This window comes from Micromys minutus, assembly GCF_963924665.1.
Source record: "Micromys minutus genome assembly, chromosome: X".
Taxonomy (NCBI): Eukaryota; Metazoa; Chordata; class Mammalia; order Rodentia; family Muridae; genus Micromys; species Micromys minutus.
This window is the reverse complement of record NC_137970.1, coordinates 90,011,832-90,038,854: the sequence shown is the minus strand read 5'-3', so window position 1 is coordinate 90,038,854 and position 27,023 is coordinate 90,011,832. Positions and strand designations below refer to the sequence as shown.

General features: G+C 40.0%; 3 pseudogenes across 3 annotated transcripts; all 3 read left to right on the top strand.

Moving 5' to 3' along the window:
• Positions 1–10,454: 10,454 nt before the first annotated feature.
• On the top strand, positions 10,455–12,253 carry LOC308415115 (cell division cycle protein 23 homolog; annotated as a pseudogene). Its single transcript has one exon. The product of its transcript is annotated as a cell division cycle protein 23 homolog (transcript).
• An 8,478-nt stretch (positions 12,254–20,731) lies between these two features.
• Positions 20,732–21,582, top strand: LOC308415114 (testin-like; annotated as a pseudogene). Its single transcript has one exon. The product of its transcript is annotated as a testin-like (transcript).
• Positions 21,583–25,773: 4,191 nt separating this feature from the next.
• Positions 25,774–26,254, top strand: LOC308415566 (putative ribosome biogenesis protein RLP24; annotated as a pseudogene). Its single transcript has one exon. The product of its transcript is annotated as a putative ribosome biogenesis protein RLP24 (transcript).
• The last annotated feature ends 769 nt before the right edge of the window (positions 26,255–27,023 follow it).

Below are 27,023 nucleotides of genomic sequence, written 5' to 3'. Positions count from 1 at the left end.
ATTCTTCCCCATATGAACAAAGAATACACAGGGAGCTTAAGTACCTGATCCTGAAGCCATAGCAAGACTTCTACATGTACACAAGGCATATTAAGACCTTCCCCAATAAAGCCCCCATTTGCTCTTTAACCAGGACACCAACATCTGCTCTCAAACATCTGCAACCATGGCCACCTTCATGGAGCTCAATGACAAAGTCAAGATGCCTATTGTGGGTCTGGGCCCCTGGAAGTTTCCCCTGAACCAAGTCAAGGAAGCTGTGAAGGTGGCCATTGATACTGGGTACCACCATATTGACTGTGCGTATGCATATTACAACGAGAATGAGGTGGGGGAAGCCATACAAGAAAAGATCAAAGAAAAAGCTGTGAGGCAGGAGGACTTCTTCATCATCAGTGAGTTGTGGCCCACCTGCTGTGAGACAAAATAGTAAAAGGAAGCCTTTCAGAAGACCCTCACAGACCTAAAGCTAGATTATTTGGACCTCTCTTATTCACTGAGCATAGGGATTTTAGCTGGGAAAGGAGTTATTCCCCAAATATGATCAAGGCAATATCCTCCCCCTTCACAATTAGAGGACCCCAAAATTAAAGAGATTGCTGCAAAGCACAAGTAAACCTCAGCCCAGGTTCCTATTCGTTTCCACATCCAAAGGAAAGTGGTAGTGATCCCGAAGTCTTTGACGCCAGCATGTATACAGAAGAACATTCAGGTCTTTGACATTCAGGTGAGTGACAAGGATATGGCCACTATCCTTAGCTTCAACTGAAACTGGAGGGCCTGCCTGCTGCCTGAGACATGGAAGAATTTCCCTATGATGCAGACTACTGAAGATGAAACAGCTCATGCCTGACATGCTATAGGCAAGGCTGCGTTTAAATCCCCACACTGAACCAGGAACAGACTATGGCAAGTAAATCTGACTCAGAGAAGCAAATAGACACTTTCTTCACTAATTTGATCTAATCAAATGTTTGTCAAAAACCAGGAAGTGGTAAAATTTGAGGGTATACAGATAAAATAATAAAAATCATAACATTAACAAATATTAAAAAGACCTTCCGGATCTCAGCAGAAGGCCCTGGGTTCTATCATATCTGAACAGGATACTTCACAATTGTTTCCATCTACCCAAGAGTGTTTCTTCTGTATCCCTTCTTCTTAGACATTCTTCCTCTAGCCAAGCATACCTCTATCATCCAGTTTCAAAAAATTAAGATGTCATCCTTCTCATGAAGGATACTTCAGAACTTTTGCATATGAGGAAGACAGTTTGTCCCTTCTGCTGAAATGGGGTGTGCATCATCCCCTTCTGCCCAAAATCCTATCAACAGCTATGATTACTCTTTAGGTGATTTCCACACCTTGTATATCTGTCCAAATTCTATGTTCCACATCTGAGCAAGGGACCATGGAACAATGTACCAAAGTGCATGCTAGGCAATCCATATCATCCCAAGAATCTCAGAGGCCTTCTCTCTCTGTCTACCCCAAAGGCTCTAGTATGTCCAACATCTGCCCCAGGGCTTTAGGTCTTTCTTCATCCCTCTCAACATCTCTCAAACATTATCTCCATGTGCAGGGTGATATTTCTCTTTTCAGTTTAGACTTAAGTTCTACAAAACCTTTGCTATATGACAAAGGGTTTGAGAAAAAGTCCACATCTACAAAAATAAAATCTCTAGGTCTTCTGCTATTAGTGCAAGAGGATATGACATGTTTCATGTCTTTCAAAGTACCCAAAATACTTCTGCCTCCAGCCTTCTAGCTGGATAACATTTATCATCCCTCCTAGGGTCCTGGGTTTCATCAACCTATAAGTAAGAGTATCTAGAAACCTCACCATCTGCCTAAAGTTATTTAGTAGGTTCATCTTCCTCCCCAGGAGCTCTGTGTTGTTTTCTGAAACAGTAGAACTTAGGCCATCAGTTCATTGTATTTAGGAGGCTCTTCCACCTTCCATAGGTACTTAGAACATTTGGCCAACCTCCCAGCAGATATGAAACTTTTCTCAGTAGCACAAATGATTTTAGGACATACTCCTAGCCACCTGCTCAGGGGCTCTGTGAACTTCTTCATACTTACCTGTGTAACTTTAATTTTTTGAAGCCTACTGTTAATGATGGTTCTTAAACTATTTAACCTCCCTTCTAATTCACCTCCCACCAGAGGTAGTGGAAAAGAATGGCTACAGGGGAAGTGGACCTATTTAGAAATGGTTCTTTGGAGAAAATCCCATTTGTTTATCAGGAATTAAGCAGTTCATTTCACAGGCCAGCAGCAGCAGCTTGGTTCACTAATATTCACTAATAAACTCTTCATGGATATACCAGCAGTCTAGTTCAGTAGTGTCAGAATAGCAGCAACAGTGGCACAAACTAACACCAGGAGAATTTCTAGGCTGTGCCTCTCTCTCTCTGATTCTTATTGCTAAATTATGTTGGGCTGTTTGTGCTAAATTATGTTGGTTTCTTGCCTTCATCATGACACCCACTGTAATTGTTGATCAGCTTCTAGAAGGGCTGACACCAATCCCTTCCAATCTTGTGGGATAACTGTATACTATATAACCCAGTTATTTAGCATTTTTTTAACAAAGGAAGAATACAAACTATAAGATACAATTGGCTTAATTTTATCAGTCACTGGGTCAATTCATTACAAGCCTGTCCACCTTTGTTAGCAGGCATCTGATGCAAAAAGACTGGGAAAACGGAAAGTGCCTGTGCTGGTCTAAGCAAATTCTCTGATGGTAGACTAGGATGCACATTAACCTGTTGCACCTGAGTCATTCCTGATCTTTTAGTCTCCTAGTTGTAGGCCAGGGCAGTAGTTTACCTTCCTGCCTGGTTTCATTTCTGCTTTCATCACATGGTACATTCTTAGTCTCATTCACCAACCCTAAATTGTTTTTTCCTTCCACCGGCACATTTTTTTTCCAGTCACTTCTACCTATATCTGAAGAAGGGCCCAAGGCCGCATATGTAGCAGAGGATGGCATTTTCTGGCAACTGTAAGAGGAGAAGCTTTTGGTTCTGTGAAGACTCCTTTCCCCAGTGTAGGGGAATGCCGGGGCAATGAGGTGGGAGTGGGTGGGAGAGAGTGGGAGCATCTTCATGGAAGCAAATGAAGGGGGATGGAAGAGGGGGAAAGGGGATAACAATTGGAATATAAATATGTAAAATACCCAATAGAAAAGTAAAGAAAAAAAAACCCTCTAAGTGAATCGCCAACTCTGCAATCTTCTTTAACAGAAGAGAATTGTCATGTTTTTCATTAAACTTTTCCAAAACACTATATATGAAAACTATGAAGCAAAGCCAAAAATCCACTTCTCATAGAATGGCATGATACTACCCAGATGCAGTAGGGTGCCATTTTGCCATTCATCTTAAGTAAATCTACAGTTTTTCTCTACATTAGAAGCCTAAGCCACACTGGGCAAGACCTGTAATTTTAATATTTTCATGTGTCCTCCACGGGTCTTGCTTTACCACATATTGTGTCTCAGCACATGAGTCTATAGCAGAAAAACTCCATGTAAGCCTGCCTGTCTCTCCTGATATCACACTGCCAGTCATCCAGTCTCTATGGAAGTGTATAACCTTCATCAGCAGCCAAAGGGATGTCAGCCACCCTTTTTCTACCAAGTAGGAAGTAAAATAGGCTCCTTCTGCCCAAGAGGAAGACAAACCTTCCATTAGGGCCAAAGAGGTACCCAGGGCTTTGCTTCCTACCATACAGGGACTCATATTTGTAACAATTCCCAAAGGGAGTGCAACATCATTTCCTGATATCCAAGAAAAATTTATACAAACCATATCCCAACTAGGGGACCTGAGTTTATCTCTCTCTTACCAAGAGAGAGTCACAGTCTTCCAATATGAACATGAGCCCCCCATTTGTAATCATTCTGTCACAGGAGCCACACATATTGACATTTAGTGCCATGCAGTCTCCAAGCATCCCACAGTAAAATGGGAGCTTTAGTTCTATCCTCTTCCCCTAAAGGATGTATCAGACCATCTCAGTCTAACCAATATGGCCTCAGAGACCTAATCTCACCAAAAGAAAATTAGATATCCCCAGTTGTTTCAGGTAGCCTCGGAATGTTTCAGGATGAAAGAGAGAGCCTCTTAAATATTCCATTTAACAAAATGGGCATGAGAAACTCTGTGAAAGAAAAGACAATTTAGAAATTTGTCTGAGTGGGTCAGACCTTCAAGTTCAGGCCTAAGAAACCTCTAACTTATCCACTTTGTTCAAATTAGGCACAAGAGCTGCACAGTATGCAAAATAGAACCTCTAAAGCAGCCCATCTCAAGAGGGGAGCCTGGGGCATACTCTTTCTTACCATGCCATCTTTAGTTCTATTTATCCAAGAGCAACCCTCATGTTTTTCCACCATGTACTCCATATCAATGACAGGAGTTTAGAACATTTTCTCTTCTTGTCAACCATTGGTTAGTCCTATAATTTCCATTCCTAGCAGCGTCAGATGCACATTGAGGCATCATATAGGTCCCTGTGATTAAAAGCATGGCAGGCATTACCCTTCTGATTAAGAGTGGCTCACAATTTTGTAGATAAAAGAACATGTTATATAACTTACTCCCCATGAAGAATAACATATGTGTTTTCTGAACTATATGTCCCTAGGCCCACTTCATCTTACCTAATGGGTGACAAATCAATTTCCTTTATCTAAGGTGCACTAAAAGTGCTTATTATTCTGATCCTCTGGCCTCATGACCTCTGTCCAAAGAAAAGGATCCTGGTGCCTGAGGTCTGAAAGCCTAAGAGTAGCCAGAAAAGCTCTAAACCCAGCATATATATCTTAAACTTGGTCAGTAGAAATGAAGAATCCATGTCCTTTATATTCAAAATTAAGCAACTTATTATGAGGAGACCTAGCTGGGAACTTCCTCCTGCATGTTGGAGATTGATTACACTTCTGCATGGCCTGCATGATGTGGATGTCCTGGGTTCCCACAAAGAATGGATAAGGAAATGCTTAGGCCTTCCCTACTGCCCAAATTGACACTTGATCTTCCCATGCTACTCACAAGAGCCTTTGACCTCCCTGCTGTTGCCAACACAATATGAGACCTTCTGCCTCTGAAGAATGTTATCCTTAATGGTTCCTGTTTGTGGATACCTAAAGAATTCTCCCTCTGTCCAATGGTCCTTCAAATTGTGTTTCTGACAATACCACCCCAGATTTATTCCTTCAAAACAAGGAAAACTCACACTTCTTCCCCATATCTGAAGCGGATTCAAGTCATTCTCAAGGGCACAATGGGTCCTCAGGCATACTCTGTCTATACCAGAAAGCCAAATGCACTCCAGTCATTCTCAAGTAGGCTCCAGACCTACCAAGCCAGAAACACAGATCTTACAAACTACTATGTGGTCCAACTGGGCTTCTGATTTGTCCATTCAGAGCCAGGGATTCTCAGATCTTCTCCAATATCCCAACTAGCCTTAATCTTATCTGTCTAAAACCAATGTGCCTCACAACTTTTATTAATAACTGAACTGGGTTTCAGATGTACCCCCTCAACATCTAACTGCCAAACACTCCCCAGTGTTCAAAGGAGCATTGGCACACCATTCCTCTGAGGACTAGAACACCTCAGACATTTGCTAATTACCCAAATGTACCTCAGACTTACCACTTCAGTACAAGGGTGTCACACATATCTTCAACAACTAAAGGCGTTGTGAAGAAGTTCTCAAATATGGTCCATTTAGAATCAACCTGCAATAGAATTTTTGTAGTCACAATGAGGCTTTAGAGCTATCCTTCTAGAACCAGAACATTTTCTGCTTCTACCTAATAACTTTATCAAGTTTTAGATATGCCCCCTCAGAATTAAACTAACCCATGACTTTAAGGGATCTGACACCCTGCTGAAACATCTTCTGAGGAGGTTCTTAGACTTATTTCCTCTAACCATAGTAGCTCATGACTTTAATGGTATGCCAAAGGGGGGCTGCTATAACATACTGTATGTGAATAAAAACATTTTAGTATTCTTACACATGCACAAAGGGTCTGAGATATGAACCTATGATGAAGTAATGTGTAGAACTAACTCTGTGCACTAGGAGTGTGTCTCAAACATACAGGCTCTGCAGAAGTGTGTTTGCGACTGAATCTTTGTGACCAAGATAGAATAGGTACTTCTCCTTATGTTAATGGCTGACTCAGGTCTATCATCCAACTAAAGGACACCTGAGCATATCCCTCAGAACTTATGGTTAGACATACACTTTTAATAACAAGATAAATACACAGATAGTTGATAGATAGATAGATAGATAGATGATAGATAGATACCTCAGAGAGTTCTGAAGTTCATAGCGAATGGGGAAAAAGACAAAATCTAACAAACAAACAAACAAACAAAAAAACTCCACAAAACCTTGGCTTTGATCCAAAGCCATCTATCAGGTATAAGAAAGGTACCTGTTTTCCACATTGAAACCTCTGCTGCTCATTTTAAGTTTAAGTAGGAAACAGATCCAGGGACATTGATACAACCTGTCAGAAAAAAACACAGATTGTAGTCAAGCTTGAAGTATAGTACTCAGTAATAAAAATTTTCTAGTGTTCTCTGCCAACCTGTTTTTCCAAAGGAGACCTAGACATTAATTTAATATTAAGAGACCCACATAATTTCCTGATATTGTATATTGAGACTTGGACATTTTTCTTAATAAATGGTTCCCCAATTTTTTCTTCAGTTTGAAGTAAACTGTAGTGCCAATACCTATGAAATAAATAACCCCTGACATACATAAAAACTCACTCAGATTTTCAAATTTTTATCAAGGAAACTTTAAATCAACATACCCTGAAAAAGATTTAACAGAGAATCCACTTCTACCCATAGACTTTTCAGTTCTACTTCTCTTAGATTTTTTTAATTTAAACAACTTTATTTTAAAAAACAGAGATAAATGTATAGATTTTTAAAGGCATTTTTTCATAAAACTATATGAATATATTTTTGTCAGTACTTGATTTTTTAAAGGTTTGATAGCATGCATTGAAATCTTACTAATTACAATGATTATAAAGTAAGATATTTTATAGTTCCCTTATGACCTGTGAGGCCAAGCGTGATTGCAGATCACTCTAACCTGATGTCTTGGGACATAACAGTAAAAATTTGATCTGATCTAACACCTACTTTCCTTTAAGATGCTCACCAGAAATGGGGCCTTCCCATCTTTTTTGCCCATGCCTGTGCTGTTGCTGAAGGGCCTGTGAGGTACACAAAGCCATGGAATAACAACCAATTTCTAAGGAAAAATACTCTGATTGTTGGCATGCACACCTCAGAGCCCTAGAATATGTGTATTCTGGCCTGTGAGATCCTTTGTACCTGATAAGGTATTTTCTGCACCTTCTTCCAATTCCCTTGGTAAACTTCTACCTGAAGGATTGTGTGACCTTCCTTCTCTTCCCTACCATCCCAATGCATTCTCCTGCTGAGAAAGTGGGGTCTATTACATTTACACAAATGTTCAAATAGTTCTACAACTAACTGATCAGGTATTGCTCCTCAATCGACTCACTCTATAAATAATGGACTCCAGGACTCTCTACTTTGAGGTTCCACAGTGCAAGCTTAGCAATTGGAGCATAGAATCCATGCCACCTGCCTTTAGGCAAGTCAACATTTTTGCCTAGATCTGGACAATGGAACACAAACTAGAGGACACAACCTACCCAGCAACAGTCTTCCAGGCCTTTGGAAGAAGGCATAAGTTGCTACAGTTTCTCTCCCAGAATGAACATAAACTATGAAGATACAAAACTCTGAATAAGAGCTGGAAACACAGGATCAGTGCTGGGAGCTTTCAGAAACTCAAAATCAGTGATGTGAGCTTTCTCCATTGTATAATGTACCAGGGACATTTACCTTTGAAAGAAGTATATGTGGTACCTTCACACTCTACCTGAAGGAGATTCTGTCTTCTTTCAACCCAGACTCCAAGTTTTCCTCTATTATATAGGGCTCAGAGTTTCCACATTCCCTTCTCACAACTTTGAGCAGGATGACAAAACTCTCCTAGCACTAATGTTTCCAGAGATCTCATTTTCTCAGTGGTGCCTAAAGAATGTGTGTTTGTTTGTTTGTGTGTGTGTGTATGTGTGTGTATGTGTGTGTGTGTGTGTGTGTGTGTGTGTGTGTGTGTGTGTGTTACATGGTCCTCAGGTACATTCTATTCCTGCTTTGAGTATTTTCTCCTTAAAGAGGTGTCAGACCAAGGAAGCTTTATAACGCTGTCTCTGTACAAAAGACCATCTAACATTCCCTACCTTTCCTTTAGAACTGTTGGTTTATTGTCTACCACCATCCAGCAAGTTGATTTCAGAACTTCAGTTTTTACAAAATGGGAACTGGGAAATCAAACTTTATTGAAATGGCTCTTAAAAAATTAGTTTCTATGTCCTGCTCTGTTCCCAACTGTCTAGGATTTCCAACCTTCTTGCTACATATCTGCTAAGACATTCCTGCTCTGAAGAAAGAGGCCTTGGACTTGACTAATCTGACTGAAAGCTTCATAGACCAAAGATAAACACCTATCATGTTGGAATAATATATCAATTGCTACCTGGTGTCCCAAACCTCCAACTTCTGCATTAGGGATCTTCAAGTCCACACATACCACTACAGAACAACCAGGGCTTTCCTTGTGTCCATGCCTCACACAAATCCCTATTAAGGTTACTTTAAATCTATCTCCTCAGAACATGATATTCATACAGCACATATGCAACCAATGGCACCCCACATTTCTCTGCATTTAGATCATGGGAAAGAAGACAGAAAGCTGAAGTCAGCCCTCATGCCATCTGCCTCAAAGTTGTTCCTCAAAATGCAGCATTCGTATCATTTAGTCCCAGATATGGACAGCTTCGAACAACCTTGAAGAAACATCAATTTTTGCATAAACACTTATGTTGGAAGATTAATTCGACAGTTGCTTGGACTATCAAAAATACCATGAGTAGTACACATATTTGCATAAAATAGTTGGAAGTTTAACATTCTAACCATAGATGAACTGGTTATTTCTTTTTGGCCAAGTGACTGGGCACCTTCACTCTGTGAAGCAAGACATTCAGAATTCTCTTTTGTTTAAGGTGGTCTCAGAACTTCCCATTTAAGGAACAGTTTCTCAAAACTCCCCTGTTCCCAAGATAACCTCATACTACACCGGGTGAGACTGGGCATTTCTTTCATTAACAATGTGGCAATGGATCTTGCCCACCTCAACAAAGGGGAATATGAACCACTATCTTTGACCAAAGATATCTCACACATTTCTAAGTGGTTTGTTTATTTATTTTTTAGCAGAGGCAAACTGTCTATTGGGAAGGATAAAAACTATTGGGAGAGGTCCAAATCCTCTTTTTGTCCCTTCTGTAGGCTCCTTAGAAGCTGACTTCCAAAGGAGAGTGGTGACGCCAAGCAACATGCCCCAGGAACTTATACACATTACTGAGTGTTCTAATAAGAAGAGCATGAACCTGAAGCAACTCATGCAGCAGTTCAAGCCACGAGACCATACCTGCTGGGATATTTAGAGAAGGCAATAAAGCAAAAGAGGAATCTGTAATAATAAAATTTTATAGCACTGGCTACTGAATGACTCTCTAGGTTAAAAGGTCATAACATTTGTTTGTTTTGGGATTTTTGCTTTTTATGTTTCTCTAAGGGGTCATGGCCAGACAACTTGTAAATTTTGCAATTGTTATATGTTCTGGTCTCTGCTTTGGTTACAGTAAGACTCTCAGTATAATTCATCTCTGCCTTAAAACACACTCCTGAAGAATTCTGCAGTCCAGCTGTGTCCCTATGCAGCCTGTAGATCCATTATCAATTGCTACCTCTGTTCTAAGTAGACCTACAGTATTGCGTTTAAAATCCATTCTACATCAGATGTATAGAAGTACTCAAAATCAAAGCAAATCTATTCTGAAATTTGCCCCATGTTCCGCCTCCTCATTTCCCCCATAACTCTCTGAGTGCACATAGATTTTTGTTTCCTGAGACATTCCTGGTCCCAGTTTAATCTTTGGGTATACTAAATCCATAAATCTATATGTGTGAGGAGCTGTGGCCTGAGTTAGTCCTACCACATAATTTTACTTTGAACATCAAAACAAATATGGCTTCTGTTTTCATCAGGATTCATTATCCACGAATCGATAAGACCAAATTCAAAATGAAGGAAGACAGAGGGATTCAGTCAACTGAGCAAGTAGTTCAGCAACAGAATCTTAGTTTCATCTCCCATCCTGTAGCATTATCCTGGAACATTACTAGAGAAAGAAAGACAGTCTACTCTCAGCATACTTATCCAAAGTGGATCCCCCCTATTTTTTTCAAAGTGGACCCTTAAAACATGTTCTCGGAGCAGCCAAGAAGAAAATGGCTGTGAATTCTTCTGCAGTCTCGGTGGCAGCAGTTGCCATAGCGTTGCTAGGTGTGTCCACTGTTTTGGATTTCTCAGAATTACATGGAAAACTAAAAAGCAGCTGCTGCTCATCATGGACCTCACTCAAGAGAGGGGCCTCATGCTCAACAGCAAATGGTCTTTGGAGTTGGCCTTCTTTCTGCCTGTTTTGCCTTTATCTGAGCTACAGTCACTGCTGCCTCTTACAGAGGAGGACACACAGGATGTGGATGCTTATACTCTGGCCAACGCCTATTTTGATGTTAAAAAGTATGACCTGACAGCGTGGCTGCAATATCTAGAAAGCCTATTTCCTGCACAAGTATTCCAGATACCTGTCTAGAGAGAAGAAGAAGGATGACCAAACAGACGATAGCCTAGAACCCCTAGAAAAAGGACATGTCAAAAATGAGGCTCTCAGAGAACTGAGAGTGAAATTCAGCAGGAAGCACCAAGCTTGGGGACTTGATGGGTTTGGCCTTTACCTGTGTGGGGTGGTGCTTCGGAAACTGGACTTAGTGAAAGAAGCCATTGATGTGTTTGTAGAGACTACTCATGCTTTGCCTTTGCATTGGAGCTGTGTATCCTGATCACAGACAAAGAGATGCTAAAGATCCTGTCTTTGCCCAACACCTGGATGAAAGAGTTATTCTTGGCTCATGTATACACAGAACTGCACCTGCAATTGCAGCTGCAGGAGGCCCTGCAGAAGTATCAGCATCTCATTGATATGAGCTTTTCCAAGAGCTCATACATTACTTCCCAAATTGCAGTTGCCTATCAGATTATTAAAGATATCGACAAAGCCTTTTCTATTTTTTAATGAGCTAAAGAAATGAGATCCTTATGGATTGAAAATATGGACACGTTCTCCAATCTTCTCTATGTCAGGAGCATGAAGTCTGAATTGAGTTACCTAGCACACAACCTATGTAAAATTGCTAAATACTGAGTACAAATCTGCTGTGTAATTGGCAATTATTATAGTTTATGCTCTCAGCATGAGAAAGTAGCTTTCTGTTTCCAGAGAGCCCTGAAGTTGAACCCCAAGTACCTTGGGGCCTGGACACTTATGGGGCATGAGTACATGAAAATGAAAAACGTGTCTGCGGTGATTCAGGCTTACTGACATGCCACTGAGGTCATCAAGAGAGACTACAGAGATTTGTATAGCCTTGGGCAGACTTACGAAATCCTTAAGATGCCATTTTATTGCCTTTCTTATTATAGATGGGTCCACCAACTTCATCCCAATGATCTCATATGCTGGTTGCTACAGGAGAATATTGTGAGAAAGTCAACTAGTGGAAGCCAAAAAGTGTTACTGGAGAGCATATGCTGTGGGAGATATGGAGAAAATGGCTCTAGTGAAGCTTGCCAAGCTTCATGAACCATTGCCTGAGCCAGAGCAGGCTGCCCAGTGTTACATCAAATACATCCAAGATACCTATCCCTGTAGGAAAACAGTAGAGCACTTAGAGGAGAGCACAGACTTCTGCTCCTTGGCCCAGTACTATCTTAAGGGCAAGCTGTGGGATGAAGCTTCAACTTGTGCCCAAAAATGTTGTGCGTTCAATGATCTGTGACTTTGTTTCAGACACAGGAAGAAGGTAAGGCCTTGCTCCACCAGAACCTACAGCTGAGGAACCAAGGGGATACACTCACCACTGACACGCCTGGTACCTTATTCCTCCCTGCCTCACTGTCTACAAACAACACTCCCACACACAATGTTTCTCCACTCAAGCTGTCTTCAGTCACACACCATAATTGACTACTCTCAACTCAGCACATTTCTAGACCCATATTAAACCTTACCTCCAGTAAAGAACAGCCACATCTGTTTTCCCAAGGACCTAAAGCTTTTCTTATTTCCATAGACAGAAATAGCCTGAGGGACAGCCTATGGAACCACCTTCAGAGGTAGGCAGAAATATGGTAGGGGACAGATAGTCTCTTCTGCCATCCAGCAATGATCCCTTCTACTCAGAATGCCAGTTCTTGACCTTCCTAGTCTCCCTCTAAAGGAATTCCCTTTACAGCATTTTACAAGAAGTGATGCCAAAGAAGCAAGGGTTCAGTGCTGAAGTGGGGTCGGCAAGAATGAACGCAAAGGTTACCATGCTTGTCCTCTGCAAGAGGTCAGCTTTGAACAATGATGTTTTTAAGACAGGGCTTTTCTGTCTAGCATAGCATGGGCCCCTTCAGCCTCAGCCTCCCTAATAATAGCGTTACAGGCATATGGCCATGAATTGCCTAGAATAACCTTTATTTTACTGAGGGTCAGAGTTCTGATGTCAGAGATTAGGTTTTAATGGAGTAGAGCTATCCATCCATATGATCTTGTGGAGAATTTTCAAAAGAAGCCTTCTAAAACCTTCAAAGTGATAATCTCAATGAGCACAACTGTAATTCACATGAGGGCCAGATGGCTACCACATTAACTATGATAAAAGCAACACAAGGAGACAATTTCATGGATATTTTTGAAAGAAACTTTTTTTTTTTACTTCAGATATTAAAGTTTATGCTGGTATCTTTTAGTAAATGCTTGATGTATTTCTTTGTAAATCTACAAGGTTGAATGAATCATCCTGTGCTTTTGTAGGTTTTAGATACCCTTGATGTCTGCTATGAGCTTATGCAGTAGATTGTTCTGTGTTTAAGGTCTAGCCTTCCTTCTCTTATATTCAGAACATTCATATTCCCATTTTAATGGAAGGAATATTAGCTGAGTGTGGTGCAGTGGTGCATGTCTTCAGTCCCAGCATTTTGGAGAGGCAGGTGGGTGTTTTGACATAGCAACTTTCAGGCCAGGACTTTGTCCTAGATACAAGAGAGGGATGCATTGGGCTAGTGAATGCAGGTCTAAGAGAGATAGCTTAGGAAATCTCCCTGAGGGAAACAGGAGAGGGGGACAGCCACAAGCCCCAAAAGAATATTATGGTGAAATACAGCAAAACAATCCTTTCAGGACCTCTTCAGAGCCACCCTAGGCAGCACAGGATTGGACCTCCGTCCCTCTGCCTACACAGTATTAACCCCTAAAATGGAGATGCAGGCTCTTCCTTCTGGAATATACGGTCCATTGTTGTCAGGAACTGTAGGATTGTTTCTATGAAGAAGCAGCGCCACTATGACAGGTTTGATCAGAGACCCATGGGCAGGCAGGGAAATTCTAAGAATCTCTTGTGCAATTGACAAAGATCCTAAAGTACCTTGTTCAGGTAAGGAAATTACCAGAGGCACTTGGACAGATGAAAAGTTCACAGTTCTTGCTGGTCAGTTTATAGCCTGGAGTTTCTGAGGTAGAATTAAATGTTCTTCAGTTACCTTTGCAGTTCTGGGCTATCCCAAAGTGGCTTCTGCAGGCAGGGTAGCTTGTCTAAGTACCTGAATAGATGGTGAGCATAATATCGAACATTGTGCTAAAGCACTCAGTTCCAGAATTCATTATAAATACAGGGAAGTTCCCACAACTTTTTGCAAATATTAGGAAGGATCTGGACTTGCTTGTGTTGTTGAGGAAAATCCAAAAGGCTTTGGGATAGAGGAGAATGTTCTTGTAGTCCTTAGCACACATGTAGATATTTCCAAAGCATCTCAGACAGAAGACAAATGCTTCTGTGCTTACTGGAGAGACTTCAATGGTCCCATAATCTTTTGGGAAGTTGATAACTTCTGCAGAGACTGTTGAGTATATGGTGACAGTTTCAGAATTCCCTGTGCAGATAGGCAAAGTTTGGTAGATAGTATATATAGTACATACCTTGAGAGTACTAAAAATATTCTCATATGTCCTTTATTATACAGTTAATATCCTGTAGGTCTTGAGAGAAAAGATAAAGGGCCTGTGGTCCCTTGGGCAGATAATGAAGTATCCTGAGATTTTATCATGCATGATAAGTGCCCTAGCTTATTTTGGAAAGATGCTGAATGCTCTAGAAATCTTGGGGTATATTTCAAAGAACTCAGAGTTCTCTGGACAGACAGAATCTTCTTAAGGCTTCTGCTTACATCTCAGAATTGGTAGAAACCCTGAAATAATTTGGGAATGTTTCTGAGAACCGTGTGCAGCTGATGAAATGTTCACAGTACCTGGGGAAGATAACAATATTTTTTTTATATTCTCTGGGGAGATAAAGAATATCTTAGAGCCTTTGTAGATGGTCAATGTTTCAGAATATCTTGCATAGATAATGTCTAAAAGTCTTCTGAAAAGAATTGAAAATTTTCATAGGTCTTTGTTCAGATAGCAAGTTTCTAGAGTCCTAGTTTCAGATATGGGCAGTCTTATAGCCCCTCTAGGAAATAGAGTATAGTTTTCAACCCCATGTGCATGGAATTTTTTTTAGATTCCTATGAACATATTGAGTTGATACTAGAGACCTAATATCACATAGTGAAGGTCCTACAAGGCCCTATACTGATATAGACTGCCCCAGGCTATCTTCTGATTATTACTTTGACCCTTTCCCTTGGTCAATTGTCAAATGTTGTAGAGTCACTTGTACCAGTGGTAACATCTCAAGAGTTCTTCATAAAGGGAAGTCCCTTAATGTAGATGGCAAAGGTTACAGATTCTGTTTGGTATGCCTGTAAATTTGTAGTTGCCCTGAATTGTTATCAAAGGTCCTATGGCATATGGAGTAGATAGAGAAGGTGTCTGTACAGCTTCTGCAGAGGGTGAATCTTTTTAACCTTTTCTGTCAGAGAGCAATAACCCTTAAGATGCCTGGCAAGATGAGAAGGATACCTAAACCTCTGTAGCAAAGGGTGAATGTGGAGCAAAAGGGGAAGTTCCTTTGGCTCCTGTGTCAGATGAAGAAAATTATCTGTCTTTTCCCACATTTGACAAATGCACACGCTTTCTGTGTTCTGATTTTGATGGTTCCACAATTCTTGAAGAAGACACTAAGAGTCATAGAACCCCTTGGATAAATGGTGATGGATTCAACATTTTCTGTTTTGGTATGAACAGTTCAACAGATCTTTTAGAAGTTGGCAAATGATCTAGATTGTTTAGGGTAAATGGGCCAGGTTGCAAAGCAACTAGTTGAATTTGCTACAACATTTGTAAATGGCAAAAGTTTATAGATGCCTTTGTTCGGTTAGTAATGTCTCTGAGACCCTGATACAGATATTGAATATTGGTGAGGACCTTGGATCAATAGAGAAGGTCTTCAAAGCTCTTATAAATCAGTAAAGGTTTCACTGGACTTTCAGGAGATAATACATTTTCTACCCTACTCTTTCAGTTTTGTTCAGTTCCATGCATTTGCAGTAGTTATCCAGGTAAGGCAGTCTCTGTAGATCTTTTCTTAAATCCCTGTTCATCTATTTGATCTTGTATTTCCTCCCCTGTTTTGTCACTGAAAATGTCTTATAGCTGCTCTATCAGAAGCAGAATTCATCAGAGCCATTACATCTGGTTTCAAAGGTAGTCAAGTCCCTTGTTTTAAGGTGGGAAGTTCTGAAGCTCTTTGAGAGTCTGTTGTACAAATTGGGACTGTCCCATAGCCCCTTGGGCAGAGGGCTGGGGTGCTACACTTCCTTCAGAGGATGAGGGAATCTCCTCTCTTGCCATTGCATAGATTACATTACATTCGTGGCCCCTGATCCATTTTGAAGTAAATCTAGTAGTCCATAGACATTCAACCAACACAACAGAGTCTCCTGAGACAATGTGTCTTAATCAGTGATTTTACCGCTCTGAACAGACACTATGACCAAGGCAACTCATATATGGAGCTGGATTGCAGGTTCAGAGGTTAATCCATTATCTTCAAGATGAACATGGTGGCATCCAGGCAGGAAGGATACAGCTGGGGCTAAGAGCTTGATATCTTCATCTGAAGGCTACTAGCAGAATACTAGCTTCCAGGAAGGTAGGATGGGGTCTCAAGGCCCACACCCACAGTGACATACCTACTCTAACAAGGCCACACATACTATACCAGGGCCACACCTTCTAATAGTACTATTTCTGGGACTGAGCATATTCAAATCATCACATTCCACCCTCTAGCCCTTCTAGGCTTACTGAAACATATGAGGTTATATGGGACATACCTAAACATAACATAATACAAAATACATTTAGTCTAATTTCAAAGGTCTCTATAGTTTAAAACAAACTCAACAATGTTAAAAGTCTGAAGTTCAAAGTCTCTTTTGAGAGAGACTTAACTATAACTCTCAAAGCAAGACAAGAAACTAGCTGGACACATTCCAAACTCTGCATCATATCTATCTCTGATGTCAAGCAGTCTTCAGATTTCTAACTTCTTTTTCATATTTGTTGACTGCAACAAACTTCTTTCTCCTTGGCTGGTTCCATTACCTGTTAGCGGCTTTCCTCGGCAGATATTCTATGGCTCTGGTATCTTGGAAATCTTGGGATATTCAAGGCAACTTCAATATTACAGCTTGTTATTTCAGTCCGGGATCCACACATGATCATCTGGGCTCCTATAAATGGCTGGTGTCTTTCTTCAGCTCTGGCCTCTGTAACACTCAAGCTAAGGTTGATCCATTCCAATGCTGCTGCTATTCTTGATGATCATCCCATTGTATTGGCATCTCTAATACACTGAGATCTTCCAATGCAACTAGACTTCACCAATAAATAGCCTCTTCTGTTCTCTTCATGGTTACAAGTCTCAAATCCTTTGCATAATAACTTCAGTCCTGGGCTGGAAACTACAGCTGGTGCTGCATGTTCACCAATGGTCTTCCATGTCCTCTCACAGTGCCAAGCCTCACATGCTCTTCATGACTCCTTCACGTTTTCAAAACCAGTACCACCTGAGTGATTTTTACATATTACCAAGTACAACTACAACATGAGCTACAGACTTGACTATCTCTGGAACACAGCTTCTTATTGCTCTCAGGAAACACTTCCCAGAAGATTTCACCTCAGTCATGCTGGTCATTTTTAATCACCACTAATTTCTTAGCTCCAGCTAACCAGAATCAATTGTCCCAATAGCCCCTTTTATTCTGGACTCTAAAGCCAGGTCCATGTGGCCAAAGCTGCTGAATTCTGCTGTTTGCTGGAGCTAAAACATGGTCCTCTTACTGTATTACATTATCACTAGCCTTCTGTTTTCCAACTCGTTCATTGTCAAAGCTTGACTGTCTTGGAACTTGCTCTGTATATTAACTTTGAACTCAGAAATCTACATGCCTGTTTCTTAAATACCAGAATTAAAGGTGTGTGGTCTACAAAGCCTAGAATAAGTTTTTTTATTCACCCAGAACTTGCTATGTTCTAGACTGGCCTTGAACTCAAGAGATCTGCTTGTGTTTGCCTCCTTCGATTAAAGGCTTGTACTGCCATACTTAGATATAAATTTGGGTGGAATCTTGCCTCAAGGTTCTCCCTTAATTCAATTTAATATCCTTGAACACAGGATTCAGATACATTTCATTTTCTGGTGACTCTACTGTCAGGAACATTTTTTTTTCTGCCTTCACTAAGTCTGAGCACTCAGAAAAGAAGAAAACATCTGTGTTTGAAAAAAAAAAAAGTTAGTGTTAATCTAATTCAGTTTCATTATTATCTAGATGAAGCCCAGAGAAAGGCTTCGCCACTGGTACATGTGAACTCAAGTATTGTAGTGTTCACATGAGTTCAAATATCCTCTCATTCAGCCTGTTTTGTGTAGGTGAACATATTGTTGAGAGATCATGGGTACAGCTTTCCCGTCATATCTAGAAGGCACTATCAAGGAGTAGAGACCTGGTCCTCTGGATCTTATAGTGCCTACCCTACAATGTTCCCTGGGACTATTGAAGGTATATCATTGGGTTTCAGTATGCTATAGTCAGTTATCCTCTGAATTTTGACCAGTTCTGGATTCTGACAATAGTTCCCTTCTACTGCCAAGAGATACTTCTTTGATGAGGAGGGAGAGATACTCTTATCTATGGTTATAATATTATGCATTTAGACTATAGTGTACTGGTTTAAGAATGTGGTAGCAGGTTTTTCTTTACTGTCCATGAACTCTTTTTTTTTTTACAATGAAAACATCTTCACATTCAGTTTTATTTAATCAAGAGTTAAACATAGTCTACTGTTCTTATGAAGACTGTGCTTTACAGTTATCTACAATCTCATGAAATATTTTCTATGAGTATTTTTGAAAATATTTAATACATGAAAGAAAATGAAGTAGATGTTCCCATACATGCTGGTCAGATTTACTTGCTGCATGACTGACATTATTTGTCTGTATTATTTTAAGTATATTACATATAGAATGATCAGTCATGGCTGATATTCACAATTACAGATTGTCTTGGTCATTTGTATTTTTAGACATTAAGCATAATATTAAATAAATTATTTCACATACATATGTCAGTGCAGTATGTGACACATGCTAGTTTGCAAGAGCAGATTCACATATATGTTCATGTACATGTGTGCAATAGTGTGTGTAGACTGTTGGGTGGCATTAGATGCCCTTCTCCATAACTCTCTACTTTCTATACTGAAGTAGCCTTTGGTCTGTACCCAAAGCTTTAGTCAACTAGTCTAACTAGTAACATTGCTCTAGAGATGTCTTCTCTCTGCCTCCTGGTCATTGAGAATGCATGTTGCCTTGTTCATCAGTCTGTTGCCTAGGTGCTGAATATTTGAACTCTTGTCTTCATGCTTAAAAACTAACTAGTTTTATCTGCTGTCTTAGTTAGGGTTCCATTGCTAGTCCATGAACTCTTGACTGTAGAATTGTTTGGTTTTCAGTACCAGGCATAAATATCTATTTACAGGGTAGGTCTTAAGTCCAAGTAGATAGCTGTTGGTTGCTCATCAAATAAAAGTAGCAATGTTGCACCATCATGAGTATCTTGTCATGGTACTCACTGTAAAATCTAGATTTATAGCTGGATAACTCTTCAAATTGCTTCTCTCTCTTGTCACCTTTCATAATAGTTTTGGGTTACATGAGAGATACACTATAGGGATATGGCTTCCAGGTAAGTTCTAGAATATGCTGACATTTTGACTCTGAGCAAATTTTAAAAACTATTTGGGTTTTAATTAAATCGTCTGTAAAGAATGGAGGGAAATAGTGTCTGTTTCCTAAATGTAGTGCGAGGTTTTATAAGATTTAAATAGTAAGTATAATAGAATACTCTTTCTGAAATTTAATACATATTTGTTGTTGCTGTGATTGTACTTCCACAATGTAAAGTAATCCTTTAGTCATAATCCCTAAACTCTTTCATACATTTGTTTGCTTTTCAGTCTCTTTCCTATTTGTCCTTCCTGTACTTGTATTCAGAGCACATAGATGCTCTGACATGATGTATTCATGAGTCATGTGACTTTCAGTATTTGTAGTCTTCTATAAGGTTTACTTTACTTCTTTTCCTTTTATAATGAAAGCAACAAGAATATAAAGTATGCTCTTTATGTACTTGCTGCTTCCACTTACATACGTGATGTCATAGTTCACTAAACAATGTGACTCTCATAAGAGATTTGTTTGAAAGTTACATTATAAAGAGTGTTAAGTGGAATTAAAAGTGTGGTCCTTCAGTCGATGAATGGATACAAAAATTGTGGTATATTTACACAATGGAGTACTACTCAGCTATCAGAAACAACGACTTTATGAAATTCCTAAGAAAATGGATGCATCTCGAGAATATCATCCTGAGTGAGATAACCCAGTCACAAAAGAACAGACATAATATGCAGTCACTGATAATTGGATACTAACCCCAGAAAGCTCTGAACACCCCAGAAACAACTCACAGACTATATGAAGCTCAAGAAAAACAAAGGCCAAAAAAAAAAAAAAAAAAAGCCTCAGTCCTTCTTAGGGAAAAAAATGTATAGCACCCTCTCAGAGTGTGGTACACCTGGACCTCAAATCATTAATAATCCAAGAGCTAAGATGATAGCTTTGTGGCAATTTTTTGGTATTCACAAACCATTATGCTTAATCTATACCCAACAAGAAATCTGTTTCCATGTTACGTTTTGTCCTACATGTACTTCATGCTTATGGTGACTAGTGGGATTTCAATGCATGCTATCAAACCTCTAAGAGAATTAAGTACTGACAAAATTATTCATATAGTGTTATGCCAAAATGCCTTTAAATATCTGTAAGTGTATCCCTATTTTTAAAAAAAAAAGCTGTAAGGAATAATAAAAAAAATATGGTCTATTGAATTTTTTTTTTTAATTTTAGAAATTTATACTAGATTTTGTTTCCCCTCTTAAGAGATGGACTTAGGTCAAAATCGAGGATTGGAAACCCCATGCCTAAAATGCGAAGAAAAATGCCCAGGGTTTGAACTACACTTTTGGAGGAAAACATGTAACTGTAAATGTGCTCAAGAAGAACATGACATACTCCTAAGCAATGACAAGGATCAAAAAGTAGAGACTCTTTGAAGACACCAAGTATACCACCATGATCACCAAGCTGAATTCATCTGGAATTCCCATGTACAAACACAATAGTATAATGACCAATCCAGTTGCTGCCAAGAAAAACGTATTTTTCAATACTGTTGCCTATGAGTGGGCTCCCGTTGTCCAGAACCAGGCACTACATGCAGATGCTACATAAGGGTAAACAGCCAGTGTCAGGTTCAGAGGGGGCACAGTACTGGAAGAAGCAGCTGGCAAAGCAGCTCCCTGCACATAACCAGGACCCTTCTAAGTGTCATGAGTTGTCTCCCAAAGAGGTGAAAGAGATGGAACAGTTTGTGATGAAGTATAAAAGTGAGGCTCTGGGAGTGGGTGACATGAAGCTTCCCCCTGAGATGAATGCTCAAGGTGACAGGCTGTACAACCATGCTGGATTCAGAAACACCACAGTATCAGTGGGTTCCAAGGACAATTCTATGAAATCTACGAAGACCCAATATTCCTGTTACTGTTGCAAACACCCAATGAAAATAGGAGACCCAGCCATCTATGCTGAAATGACTGGCTACAGTAAACTCTGGCACCCGGCTTGTTTTAACTGCAGCACCTGTGGGGAACTCTTGGTCCAAATGATTTACTTCTGGAAGAATGGGAAGGTATACTGTGGCAGACATTACTGTGACAGTGGGAAGCCCCGCTGACCCAAGCAGAAAGCAAGATGTGGGATTTTGTTGTTAATAAAGACCAGCCTTAGTTCATGGTGATCTGATAGGATGCATAGGAGTATTTTAATCTTCTTATATCTATTGAGGCCTGTTTTGTGACCAATTATATGGTCAATTTTGGAGAATGTACTGTGAGGTTCTGAGAAGAAAGTATATTCTTTTGTTTTAGGATGAAATGTTCTGTAGATGTCTGTTAATTCCAGTTTGTTCGGTACCTCTGCTAGTTTCGCTGTGTTCAGTTTCTGCTTCTATGATCTGTCTATTAATGAAAGTGGGGTATTGAAGTCTCCCACTATTATTGTGTGTGGTACAATATATTCTTTGAGATTTAGTAGGGTTTCTTTTATGAAAGTGGGTGCCCGTGTATTTGGAGCATAGATGTTCAGGTTTTATACTTCATCTTGATAGATTTTTTTTCCGTTGATGAGAAAAAAAACTGTCCTTCTTTATCATTTTTGCTAACTTTTGGTTGAAAATCTATTTCATTCAATATTAGAATGGCTACTCCTGCTAGTTTCTTGGGACCATTTGCTTGGAAGTTTATCTTCCAAGCCTTTTACTCTTAGGTAGTATCTGTCTTTGTCTCTGAGATGATTTTCCTGCATGCAGCAAAATACTGGATCCTGTTTTTGTATCCAGTCTGATAGTCTATGTCTTTTTATTGGGGAATTGACTCCATTAATGTTATGAGATATTAAGGTATAGTAATTATTGTTTCTTGTTATTTATGTTGTTAGAGGTAGAATTATATTTTTGTGCTTTTCTTCTTTGCAGTTTGTTTCATGATTATTTTTTTTTGCTTTTTCTAGTGTGTAGTTTTAGTTCTTGTTTTGGGTTTTTCCATTTATTATCCTTTGTAGGGCAGGATTTGTGGACAGATATTGTGAAAATTTGGTTTTGTCCTGGAATATCTTGGTCTCTCTATCTATGGTAATTGAGAGTTTTGCTGGATATAGTAACCTGAGCTGGCATTTGTCTTCTCTTAGTGTCTGTATGACATCAATCCAGAATCTTCTAGCTTTCATAGTCGCCTTGAGAAGTCTTGTGTAATTCTGATTGGTCTACCTTTATATGTAACTTGTCTTTTTCCCATTTCTGCTTTTAGGTTTCTTTCTTTGTTTTGAACATTTAGTGTTTTGTTTTATTCTTTTGAATTTTGACTATTATGTGTCAGAAGGATTTTCTTTTCTGGTCCAATCTATTTGGAGTTCTCTACGTTTCTTGTATGTTCATGGTCATCTCATTCTTTTGTTTGTGATTTTTTTTCTATGATTTTTTGTTGAAGATATTTACTGTACCTTTCAGTTGTGAGTCTTCACACTCTTGTAGACCTATTAGGTTGTTCTTCTCATTTTGTCTTGTATTTCCTGGTTATTTTGGGTTAGAAGCTTTTTGGCTTTTGCATTTTCTCTGTTGTGTCAATGTTTTCTATGTTGTTTTCTGCCCCCTGAGATCCTCTCTTCCATCTCTTGTAATCTGTTGGTGATGCTTGTATCTATGACTCCTGATCTCTTTCTTAGGTCTTTTATCTCCAGGATTGTCTCTTGTTCTGCTTTCTTTATTGTCCTATTTCCATTTTCAATTCCTTCACCTCTTTGGTTTTCTTTTCCTGTAGTTCTTTGAGTGATTTTTGTGTTTCCTCTTTAAGGGCTTCTATTTGTTTATGTGTGTTCCCCTGGTTTTCTTGTAATTATTTAAGGGAGTTATTTGTGTACTTCTGGAATATCTCCATCATCATCATGAAGTATGATTGTAAATCTTGTTTTGTGTGTGTGTGTGTGTGTGTGTGTGTGTGTGTGTGTGTGTGTGTGTGTGTGTTGGGAAATCCACTACTTGCTGTGTCATAGGAGAGCAAGTTCTGATGTTGCCAATTTGTCTTTGTTTCCATTGCTTAGGTTCTGGTGTATTCCTCTTTCCATCTTATTATCTGTGATTCTAGGTGATCTTGTTGTCTCTGAATGGAGCTTATCTCTCCTCTGGGTCTGAGGGCCTGTGGGCTTAGGAAGAAGATTTCTCCTTGGTGTTCAGCTCTTTGCGTGAAGGCAGTGAGTTCTGATGGCATTGACTAGGTTCTGTCTCTGTGAGGTCGGGTGGAAGAGCACTGTTCTGGATGCTCAGCCTTCTGCGTGCAGATCCTGAGTCCTCATGGCTGTGACAAGGCTTTCTCTCGTGGACTCAGTCAGGAGAGCCCTTGTGAGGCTGTTCTGGGAGCTCAGCAATGTGTGTGCAGGTCATGAGTCCTGATGGCAGTCACCTGGCTCTGTCTCTGGGCTGTAAATCTATTTAGGGATCTTAAAGGCTTCAACCAACTGACCAGAAGTAAGAGAGAAAGAAATACCAATGACCAGCTGTAGAATCCATGTGGTGGGTAAATTGAAGCAAGCAGCCCCTGAGAGTTCAATGCTTAGTGCCACACACAGGGGTGGATCCAGATACCTATAGGGGCTTCTGCTGAAAGCCACAAGTGATTGGAGAAATTATAAAGCAGATTTTTCTCTGGAAGAACTCAATTTACTGGGGCTGACATGACCTCTGGCCAACAGAGAAACTATGAACACTTTTTAACACCCTAGTGCAGGCATGAAAGAGAAGAGAGAAAATTCACACACACACACACACACACACACACACACACACACACACACTGAGTGGATGAAACAAAAGGCAGAGTCCAATAACTCCATACATAAAAATACATACATACATACATAAAGACAGACTGACCTACAGACATACCTACAGACAGACCTATACACATTCACACATAGGATGTCTACAGCAAAGGTCTAGCAAGCAGGCTCCAACATGGGTGGAAGAAAAACCATGTCAATATGCACTCACATAAACCTTAAACATATACATACACATCGTTGATCGATAGAAGAATGCCATAACATACTCTCACACAAATCTTACACATGTACAAGCATACACATAGTTGATGGGTGGAAGAAACAATGTTTGAGCCTCCTTTCACACAAACATTACACATATACTAATGTAAAAAACAAAGTTTTTAGGGGCTCTGAGACTTTTCCAAAACACCCCATTCTTAGAATGTGAGACCCTAAAAACACAGAAACAGTTAAAATCAGACTCAGAAATTTTCCAGTGGCTATGAGATGCCGCCTGTGCTCCCCCCCCCCACACAAAATATACTGACTGATAGCCACCTGGCCCTTTAGAAAGCCTAGATAAGGTCCTGACACATGCCATAGTTAGCTCATGCTCTAATCACCCATATCTGAGAAACAAAACAAGGACAAAACCCCTCAAAGATTTAAAATATATAAACAAGGTTCTGAAAATGTAAAAACAGAGTTTTAGTGGACAGGTCAAGCTATACTGACCAAGCTGAGTTAAGACAAAACAAAAGTGACTGCTTTTAGGAACAGCTCCCCTACCCCTCCCTGTACTGATTTCCAAGGAGAACTGCAAATTGTCAACAACCTGACTGCCAAAGTTTCTCCCCCCTTACCTCCCCCTTCCTCTCCTCTTTCTGAAAATTATACTGCTGACCAATGGTTAAATAGTAGTTCACCCCCCTCACAAAAAAAGTATAAAAGATGTATACTTTTTATATTCAGGGTTGACTCTCCCTGCTTGGATGAGCAACCCCATGTACATGGAATAAAAACCTCTTGTTATTACAGCGGCCTATCATCTAATTGTGTTCTGTGGGTCACGCTCCTGAGCTAAGACTCCTCGGGGTCTTACAATACACATAGTTAATGGATGGACAGACCAGTGTTCCAACCCTCCACTCACAAAAACCTTACATACATACTCCTGGGTGATGAATAGAAAAAACAGTTTTCTAACCTTCCCAACTTTATCCTTTCTTCCATATCTTATATATCACAGCAAAATCTTTCAAGCAGTATAAAATTACAATATAATTACGTTTTAGTTTTTTTCTAGTAAATTATTATGAAAAATGATATGCTCCCCAACATCTTTACAAGAGAATATGTAAAGAAAATAGATTATTCCCCAAACCTCATGTACAATCACAGCAAGCAACTTGTGATATATTAACAGAGTTTAAGCAAGCAAGGTAGTTTTCTCGGCCAGTTTCTATTACTTGCAGACAGCAATTTGCAGTAACAAAGAAAGGAGTAATGCTTTTATTCTTTATCTTTAAAGAAATCTTGTGGCAGGGTCAACATGAGGATCAAGAAGTGTCATTTTTGCTCTGGGCCAATCTCTCCAGTCCACGGCATGATGTCCATCCTCAACGACTGCAAGGTGTTTCGATTCTGCAAATCCAAGAGTCATAAAAACTTCAAGAAGAGGAACCCATGTAAGGTCTAAAGCCTTCCTTAAAGTAGCAGGCAAAGAGCTCAAGGTGGACAACTCACTTGAATTTGAAAAGTGTAGAACCGAGCCTGTGAACTACCAGCAGGAGCTGTGGAATAAAACTATTGATGCACTGAAGAGAGTTGAAGAGATCAAACAGAAGCGCCAGGCTAAATTCATCATGAACAGGTTGTAGAAAAACAAAGAGCTACAGAAGGTTCAGGACATCAAAGAGGTCAAGCAGAACATCTATCTTATCTGGGCTCCTCTTGCAGGCAAAGGAAAGCAGCTGGAGGAAGAAATGGTCCAGCAGTTACCGGAGGATGTGGACATGGAGGAAGCTTCCTAACAGTGCTGCCTGCAACCGGCCCTGTGCACACTAGAGTCAGATGGAGACTTTTGGCCCTTAAGTTATTGATTGGTTCCATAAAGTCCCTCAGACAAGGGTGATTCAATGAGCTTCCCCCTTAAATCTTGCAGTCTGTAAAAGCATCCCCTTGTGGGTGCTAGGTCTCAGCTCAGCATTCTGCTTCACTGTCTTATGCTCATGCAAACAGGAAAGTTTGTGTGTAGGTGAAGACATGAACTGTGGGTGTAACTTGGTTGAGCCAACTGACTTCCAGTGTGAAATATGAACTGAGGTAATATTTTCCTTGCATTGGGATAGTCTGCTTATTAGGGTTATTGTAATGGAGGTCACACAGGAATTGACTGTTCTCATGTCTACCTGAGTCTCTTTTGTTTTGGTCTACTATGTTTAGTAACTTCTTAAAATTGCATAATAGCAGCATACAGTACAGTTGAATTATGTTGGGCCATCAGACCTGCTTCAGCTATTCTAATAGGCAGCTGTGATGGTGGAGGTGTGCCGGGAGGATAAACTTTGCATAAAAGGCACCTCACTATTTATGATTTGGAGAATGCTCAGTTCCAAATTGAGACATCTGTCCCAAAATATTCTCCTCTTCTTCCAGCCCATCACTGATCTTGAAGCAGAAGAATATTGGTGCCTTTCAAAGTTTAGTGTGCAGTTTTCTCCCCCCGCCCCTTTTTTGAGACGCGATTTCTTTGTGTAGCTCTGGCTGTCCTGAAACTCACTCTGTAGACCAGGCTGCCTT